Raw genomic sequence first — 9,432 nt, forward strand, 5'->3', positions numbered from 1 at the left:
TGTATGTCAAGTGTCACTAGCGTCCAGCTGGAGGTACGCTAGTGACTGTCCGCTCAATTAAAGCAGTGCTTTCGGCAGCTACGTCAGAGGAGGGATACATCCGCTTGGCAGGTAGGCCACCACCAGGACCTCCCAACCTCCCCGACCAAGTCTATGACTGTTAGACTGTGCCCCATCTGGTAACCCTAATGCCTTTCTCTAACACTTGTTCTGGCGCTGACCCTGCTATAACTTCTATTTTGATATTTTCTTCAAATAAGAAAATGAGATAAAAAGTTTAAACTAGGATAAGATCAATTGAGATATTATATCAGGAAGATCTAGCTCTCTATCTCAACTACAGAACAGTAACTGGATTTGGCCCTAAAATGTCCAACAATTCTGAAAACTGACCAACTCTTTTTTTTAACATTTTATGTATATAATATTTATAACATTATACTCTTTTCAATGGATTGTCTAATGCATGTTTACCACATCAATTGCATTTTCCCAATCTGCTATATCTATCCTATTTTGAAAGGGTTCTGAAGTGTTTTGAGCATATCCAAGTCAGCTGGACCTCTGCACAGCCCAAAGTGGTTACACAAACAGTCTGTGATACACAAAAGGTCAGACCTTGAAGAATCCAGATTTTATCAAATAGGGAAAGATTTCCAGTGATGGGAGGGTGAGGGTGAAAAGATTTGAAGATGATAAGCGAGAGGCAATATAGGTCAATAGACACAAAGATACTGGATGAGTTCTTTGCACTATGGGTTGATTTGTGGATAGTAGTAAAACTGAAGTTCATGTGCGATGAGGGCAGACCGCAGACCGCTGGCAAAGCAGCAGGTATGGATGGAATCCCCCCAGAGGTCTGGAAGGCTGGCGGCACAACTCTGCATGGCAAACTGTATGAGTTTTTCAAGCTTTGTTGGGACCAAGGAAAACTGCCTCAGGATCTTCGTGATGCCACCATCATCACCCTGTACAAAAACAAAGGCGAGAAATCAGACTGCTCAAACTACAGGGGAATCACGTTGCTCTCCATTGCTGGCAAAATCTTCGCTAGGATTCTACTAAATAGAATAATACCTAGTGTCGCCGAGAATATTCTCCCAGAATCACAGTGCGGCTTTCGCGCAAACAGAGGAACTACTGACATGGTCTTTGCCCTCAGACAGCTCCAAGAAAAGTGCAGAGAACAAAACAAAGGACTCTACATCACCTTTGTTGACCTCACCAAAGCCTTCGACACCGTGAGCAGGAAAGGGCTTTGGCAAATACTAGAGCGCATCGGATGTCCCCCAAAGTTCCTCAACATGATTATCCAACTGCAACAAGGTCGGGTCAGATACAGCAATGAGCTCTCTGAACCCTTCTCCATTAACAATGGCGTGAAGCAAGGCTGTGTTCTCGCACCAACCCTCTTTTCAATCTTCTTCAGCATGATGCTAAACCAAGCCATGAAAGACCTCAACAATGAAGACGCTGTTTACATCCGGTACCGCACGGATGGCAGTCTCTTCAATCTGAGGCGCCTGCAAGCTCACACCAAGACACAAGAGAAACTTGTCCGTGAACTACTCTTTGCAGACGATGCCGCTTTAGTTGCCCATTCAAAGCCAGCTCTTCAGCGCTTGACGTCCTGCTTTGCGGAAACTGCCAAAATGTTTGGCCTGGAAGTCAGCCTGAAGAAAACTGAGGTCCTCCATCAGCCAGCTCCCCACCATGACTACCAGCCCCCCCACATCTCCATCGGGCACACAGAACTCAAAACGGTCAAACAGTTTATCTATCTCGGCTGCACCATTTCATCAGATGCAAGGATCGACAATGAGGTAGACAACAGACTCGCCAAGGCAAATAGCGCCTTTGGAAGACTACACAAAAGAGTCTGGAAAAACCACCAACTGAAAAACCTCACAAAGATAAGCGTATACAGAGCCGTTGTCATACCCACACTCCTGTTCGGCTCCGAATCATGGGTCCTCTACCGACATCACCTACGGCTCCTAGAACGCTTCCACAAGCATTGTCTCCGCTCCATCCTCAACATCCATTGGAGCGCTTTCATCCCTAACGTCGAAGTACTCGAGATGGCAGAGGTCGACAGCATCGAGTCCACGCTGCTGAAGATCCAGCTGCGCTGGGTGGGTCACGTCTCCAGAATGGAGGACCATCGCCTTCCCAAGATCGTGTTATATGGCGAGCTCTCCACTGGCCACCGTGACAGAGGTGCACCAAAGAAAAGGTACAAGGACTGCCTAAAGAAATCTCTTGGTGCCTGCCACATTGACCACCGCCAGTGGGCTGATATCGCCTCAAACCGTGCATCTTGGCGCCTCACAGTTTGGCGGGCAGCAACCTCCTTTGAAGAAGACCGCAGAGCCCACCTCACTGACAAAAGGCAAAGGAGGAAAAACCCAACACCCAACCCCAACCAACCAATTTTCCCCTGCAGCCGCTGCAACCGTGTCTGCCTGTCCCGCATCGGACTTGTCAGCCACAAACGAGCCTGCAGCTGACGTGGACTTTTACCCCCTCCATAAATCTTCGTCCACGAAGCCAAGCCAAAGAAAAGTAAAACTGAAATGCTGGATGAACTCAGCTGGTCTTTTCAGCACCTCTATATATCGGAGAGTCTCAGAATTCAAGCAATGGGGGAGGAATCCAGGCCAACTAATTGGATGTGATAAGGGATTAGGTAGACTTTATCAAGTCTGTGTGAAAGGAGAGAGGGAATGGAGCGACAATAGGGGAAGCAGGGGGTGGGAGTGCGGGGTTAACAAAAGACAAACAAGTTGATATTAATGCCAGTTGGAAGATGATGTGTTTTTCCTTCAATTTATGGGCGGTGTCAGTCTGGCAATATGAGACAACTTTTCTGCCAACTTTCACCTCAACCTCAAATTCACTTGATCCATCTTGAGCAACTCTCTCCCTTTCCTCGATCTCTCTGTCTCCATCTCAGGACACAAACTCTCGACAGACATCTTCTCTGAACCTACCAACTACCTCTACTACACCCCTTCCCACCCTGTCTCCTGTTAGGATTCTCTCATTCCTCCGTCTTCATCACATCTGCACCCAGGATGAGGACTTCTACACCAGATCATCAGAGATGTCCTCTTTCTTCAAACAAAGTGGCTTTCCCTCTACCACCATCAACTTGGCACTCACCCACATATGAGATATCCACACATCTGCCCTGGGTCCCTCCATCCCCACACACAAGGACAGGATTCCTCTTGTTCTCACCTACAACCCCACCAGCCTCCACATCCAACACATCCTCCTCCACATGATCCCACCACTAGACACATATTTCCCTCTCCTCCCCACCTGCTGTCTACAGGGACTGCTCCCTCCTAGACTCTTTGTCCACTCTTCCCACCAATTGTCCCTTGGGACCAACCCTACTTGCACCCACACCTCCGCCTTCAGCCCTATTTGGAGCCACAAACAGTCCTTCCAAGTGAAGCAACATTTCACTTGTGAATCTGCAGGGATCATCTACTGCATGCAGTGCTCCCGGTGTGATCTCCTCTACTTCAGAGAGACTGGGAGAATGCAGACTGGGAGATCACTTTGTTGAGCACCTCAGCTCTGTCCACTGCAATAGCATGGATCTCCCAGTGACCAGCCACTTTAATTCTCCATCCCATTTCCTTGCCAACATTTCTGTCCATGATCTTATGTAATGCCAGACTGAGACCACACATAAATTGGAGGAACAACATCTCATCTTCCAACTGGGCACCTTCCAACTGGATGGCATTAATATTGATTTCTCCGGCTTTTGTTAAAGACCGCCCCCCCGAATCCCTGCTTTCCCTATCATCTCTCCATTACCTCTCTCCCTTCGTATAGACATGATAAATTCCACCTAGTCCCTTATCACATCCAATTAACACCTTTTTTTGGTCTGGATTCCTCCCTCAGACTTTCTGAGACTTCTTGATTTTGCTTTTTCTGATTTTTCCTTGAAGAAGGGCTTGGGTCTGGAATGTCCACAATGTATCTTTATCTCCTTTTGATGCTGAATAGACTAGCTAAGTTCCTCCAGCATTTCAGTGGTTTTACTACAATCACAGGGTCTACAGCCTATTGTGTTTCTCTCTTTGTGGAGAGTAGTGTTTGAAATTATCTGAATCTCACAGGGGAAAAGGTAGAACAATAAATGTGAAATATTACATTAAGAACTATTTTTGTCTTCAATACACATATTAGGCTGCCAGGGCATGGCTGAAATAACGGTATCCATACCAACAAAGGAGCAATTGGAAAACTTGTGCCCATTTTTACAATTTGGTCTGAAGAAATTATCTGGTCTTATGAGTTTTGAACCATTAATTCCCATACATATCTTTGACTTTGTGGCATTTTGAGAATGCAGATAGAGCTAAATTGATTGTGAGAACTGGAATATATTTTAGGAAATTGTTGAATCAAGTGCAAATTATTACACATCATTTTATCTATAATATCCCCAACTGTACCTTATTACTCAGTATTATAGATTAGATTATGCAATTGCTGTTTTAAATGCCATTTGAGCATTAACTTGACAACATTAATAGAGATGCGCCATAAAAATGCTGACATCAAAAATATTTTGATTTCTCTCATCAACAGTAAAATTATCTGCCCAATCAAGAACAAGCTGTGATTATCCAAATTAATTGGCTTTAATGAAACATAAATTAGCCACTTGATCTTTATAAATGGATATAGTGATATTAACACTGGTAGTCATACTTGCAGAATGTGAGTTTCAAAAAATTCAAGGAAACCATGTTAGGTTCCTAAAGTGGTATGCGGACACATTAAAATGCTATTTTTGGAAACAACCCAAATTTGTGAACCCAAGACCTAGAGGACTGCCTTAGAAAAAATTCATGAATTTTCTAAATGTAGCTTCACACATTAGGAGGAACTGGGATGATAAGAATAAATATTTTAATAGGCTTTATCGATCCAATGTTCCTCACAGATTACTTAAAGCTGCAAAAGGCAGAAGACACAGTTTTCAATTTCAGGTGGTGGTGGAGCAGGAGACTCAGATGGGTTCAACACTGCAGCTTGGGGAAAATCACTCCTGTTTCTTCTGGTGATAGCTCTGCTTGAGAGGCTTCTTTCTGAAGCTGTCCTTGGTTCTGATGTCAGAAAAAAAAACAGCTGGCCATAATTCCTCCACCTTCCTGTTCTGAAATGGAAATGAAATGTAGATGCTGCCTGACCTGGTGTCCATTTCAAATACTTCCTCTTTTCATTCAGGGTGTCATGGAGATGTAGATATATATGATAATCTCTAATCCAGGTTGATGTGTACAATTTCCTGTTGCCATTTTTTATCACAAATTATTTATTTCATCAATCTTAGATGCACCACAGAATCATTTATTTGTTTTTTTCTGTACTTGCACAGTCAATTAGTTTACAATTCTTTCTTTGTTTATATTTCTCTCTTTTGTATATGCAATTTTTACTTGAATATAGTTTACACCAATAAGTAGAAATTTTGCCTGGCCTACAGGAAAAAGAATCTCAGGCATGTTGTGACATCACTCTGACAATAGATTCGAACTTGAACCAGTTGTGATACAACACTTTAGCTCACCTATTTGCTCTTGCTAAATAGGTTGGCTTGTTCAATTATATTTTAATTGTCTAAACTATAACAAGAAAACTTGAAAGCAAGTATATCATGCTTAACTATTGAATTTTCTTGGCTTTATCATACCTATTAATCCCAGTTCTATTCACAAATTGATTCATTATATAGATTCTGGCCCCAGGCTAATAAGCAATGCCCATAGATTTTCTGCAATTATTGTGATTTAACGTGGGTATAAAATTAAGACTAAGGGTAAGAATCAAAAAAATTTTTTTAGCGTTTTGTTGTGAAATTGAACTGTTTTATTTTATGGATGCCTCTTTAAACCTAGCTGTTGAAATATAACCTCACTTTCATGAAATATGTAGTTTTGGTAATATATCAATTTTTGTGGAACTGAATGACTGAAAATTATAGCACATAGGTACTATTTTACAGAGTCATTTAGTACAAGCAACCAAAGGTAAATGTTTATGTTCTAATCTGTATTTTCTGGGGTTCTTTTGGACACAATTTTATGGTTTTACTATAAGTCACATTAAAATCGTCCATAACTGCAAGTTTTGAAACATGCTTTGATTTTGACTTTGGACAATAGTATAAAGTAGTTTAGATTCCTGTTCTGTTATTCACATTGACTTTGGTGGAATCAAAAATTGGGATGGCCGTTTCATGGGTGCCACTTAATTACACTGTTATCCCTGCAGTTTCCATGATCAAGTGGTGTGAATTCCAGTTGGTGTTTTTCTTAAAGCCCAAGTGATCCTAAAATTTCTATTTGTTTTACCCCTTGATAGAAAAATTTGGTTCAAATAGGAGATATGTTTGTCATTTTGTATGTATTCAATGTGACTTAGTAACATTTTGTATGTATACAATGTGACTTAGTAACATTTTGTATGTATACAATGTGACTTAGTAATATTTTGGTCATTCATTATGAATGGATATGTAAGGATTGTGATGACATTGACAATTTAAAAAAATCTCTGATACTAACAACATAAAGTATCATACTTTTCCATTGCTCTTGAAATATTCTAATATATATCTGTAATGATATGGTATTGTATGTACTAGCCAGTACAGGTACGGGCTGGCCTGCCCTCCTGATGACATCCTCTCCCCGTCTCCTCCCTGGACTCCTCTTCTGTGACCCAGGCTGTAAAAGTCGAGTCACCTCTTCCTTCCCTGCACTTTCCTAGCTTGAACCCGGGCCAGCAGTCTTGTGTGTAATAAAGCCTATCGTTCCCCTCAGTCTTTGTCTCTGTGATTATTGGGACAACTGGTAGTGCCTAACAATTTATTACGCACAATTTTTTAACGTCTCTGGTAATGGAGAAGTTGTTGCACCCCAATCGGCTAGAGGTAGATCCCCAAGTCCCAGGTGCATCCAAACTCTTTGAACAGTGGGTAAACTGCTTCAATAACTTCCTTGAGGCCGTCGCTGGAGTGGTCGATTCGGATGAGAAGAGGCTGAAGGTCCTACAGGCAAAAGTCAGCCAGAGGGCTTTCCAGGCTATCATAAGCAGCAGGACCTACACCGAGACAATGGCTGAACTACGGGCTCTTTACAAGCCCAAGATCACCTGCTGGTGTCCAGAGAACAGCAGCCTGGTGATTCAGGTGAAGAGTTTATTTGATCCATGGTCACACTGGGAAAAGAGTGTTTGGGGAACCCCACAGCCTTGATATCTATGGCCCAGTGTGTGGAAGACCTGGTCCGGGACGCCTATGTGTCATTGTTGAGGTCGGATTATATCCGACAATGACTCCTCGAGAAGGATCAACTGCCACTAAAAAGAGCGATCTGACTGATCAGAACCTTAGATTTGGCCCAGCAACAAGCGGAGATGATCGTGGGAAGAAGCAGGCCTACAACGTACGTACTGCCACGAGGGCCGCTGTCCTGGGAATCAGCATCAGGGGCAACTGACCTGACCATGGCTGTGGTGATGCTGGCATCGTCGTGACGCAAATTCTGCGGGCAGGCTAGACACTTGCGACGCCTCTGACCCGCGAAAGGAGCTACCCGCTCGGGCTGCGGGTTGAAGGGCCACTACCAAAATGTTGGTAGGTCCAGAACCCTGACCAGGAGCAGTGTGGTGTGTGCGATCGAAGAACTTCCAGTACTGACTGCATGCATGGTAAGGGGGGGCCATCTTACTTGCTACCGCCCTCATCCTCTACACCGCGCCCTACCTCATCGATGACATCATTTCCACCCTTGACAACAACATTTCTGCCTTCTTCCCCAATGATGGCAGCATGGCCAACATGGAGCTGCCATCTTGGGTTTTGGGCCTCCCCACTTACGACAGTTGAGGAGATACCTGTCCTGGCGTCAGTCACCCTGAACCAAGCCAGCCCTCACCCGATCACGAACTCCATGTTGCAGATCGAGATGAATGGGTGCAAGACGAACTGCCTCTTTGACAACGGCAGCACTGAGTTTTATCCACTCCAAGGTGGTCTGCAGACTCTCCCTTCCCATCTGGCTGATGACCGGATTGGTATCGATGGTGGCGAAGGACCAACAGACTTGTATCCGGGGGTACTGTGTGGCATCTCTGATGGTGGGAGGGGGATGTAACAATGATTTCGTATTATGGATCATGCCCCAGCTCTGCGCGCCAATCCTCCTGGGCCTCGACTTCCAGAGTCAATTCAGGAGTGTGATGATGATGTTCGGGGGCCCCCAACCGCCGTTCACCATTCACAACCCCAGCTTACGGACTCCACTCCCCAACCAAGCACCCAGTCTCTGGCACAGTCCTGCAGCCTCACCACCCTGCGGGTGGCCCCTCCGTCACTATTTGCAAACCTCACCCCGGACTGTAAACTGATCATCACCAAGAGTAGGCACTGTAGCACTGAAGATATTTGAGTTCAACCGGGCTGAGGTTCAGCGACTTTTGGTGGAGGAGATCATAGCCCCTAGCTCCAGCCCCTGGAGGGTGCAAGTCCTCGTGGTCAGAGGGACAGGCAAGCCCTGGATGGTGATTGACTATAATCAAACGATCAACCGCTTTACCCAGTTGGACACGTACCCGCTACTCCGGATAGCCAACCTGGTCAACAAGGTCATGCAATATAGAGTCTTTTCGACCATTGACCTCAAGTTGGCTTATCATCAACTCCCCCTCCGCCCAAGCGACCAAATCTTCAAGGGATTCAAGGCTGACGGCAAACTATTTAACTTCTTGCGGATGCCTTTTTGTGTTACTATTGGTGTTTCTGCTTTTCAGAGGGTGATGGATCGGATGGTGGAGGATCACAAGCTGACAGCAACGTTGCCATATCTCAACAATGTCACCATCTGTGGCCACGACCAGCAGGACCACGAAGCTAACCTTGCCAAGTTCTGATGTATGGCTAAGTCCCTCAACTTGACATATAATAAGGATAAGTGCATGTTCAATACAGATCGCCTGGCCCTTCACGGATTCATCGTGGCACAAGGTGTCATTGGCCCAGACCCTGACTACATGCGACCACTAATGGAGCTCCCAGTCCCAAACACCCTAAAGGCGCTGAAGAGGTGCCTGGGGCTGTTTTCCTACTACGCACAATGGGTGCCCAATTACCCCAATAAAGCCCACCCCTTGATTAAGTCCACAACTTTCCCATTATCGGCAGAAGCCCAGGCTGCTTTTCACCAGATCCGAGGAGACATTGCAAAGGCCATGATGTATGCTATGGATGAATCCTTCCCGTTCCATGTGGAAAGCGATGCCTCTGACTTCTCACTGGCTGCCACACTTAACTAGACAGGTAGGCCAGTAGTGTTTTTTACCTGCACCCTGCACGGTCCCGAAGTATGGCACTGC

Source organism: Narcine bancroftii, chromosome 3 (assembly GCF_036971445.1).
Source record: "Narcine bancroftii isolate sNarBan1 chromosome 3, sNarBan1.hap1, whole genome shotgun sequence".
In the NCBI taxonomy this organism is placed as follows: Eukaryota; Metazoa; Chordata; class Chondrichthyes; order Torpediniformes; family Narcinidae; genus Narcine; species Narcine bancroftii.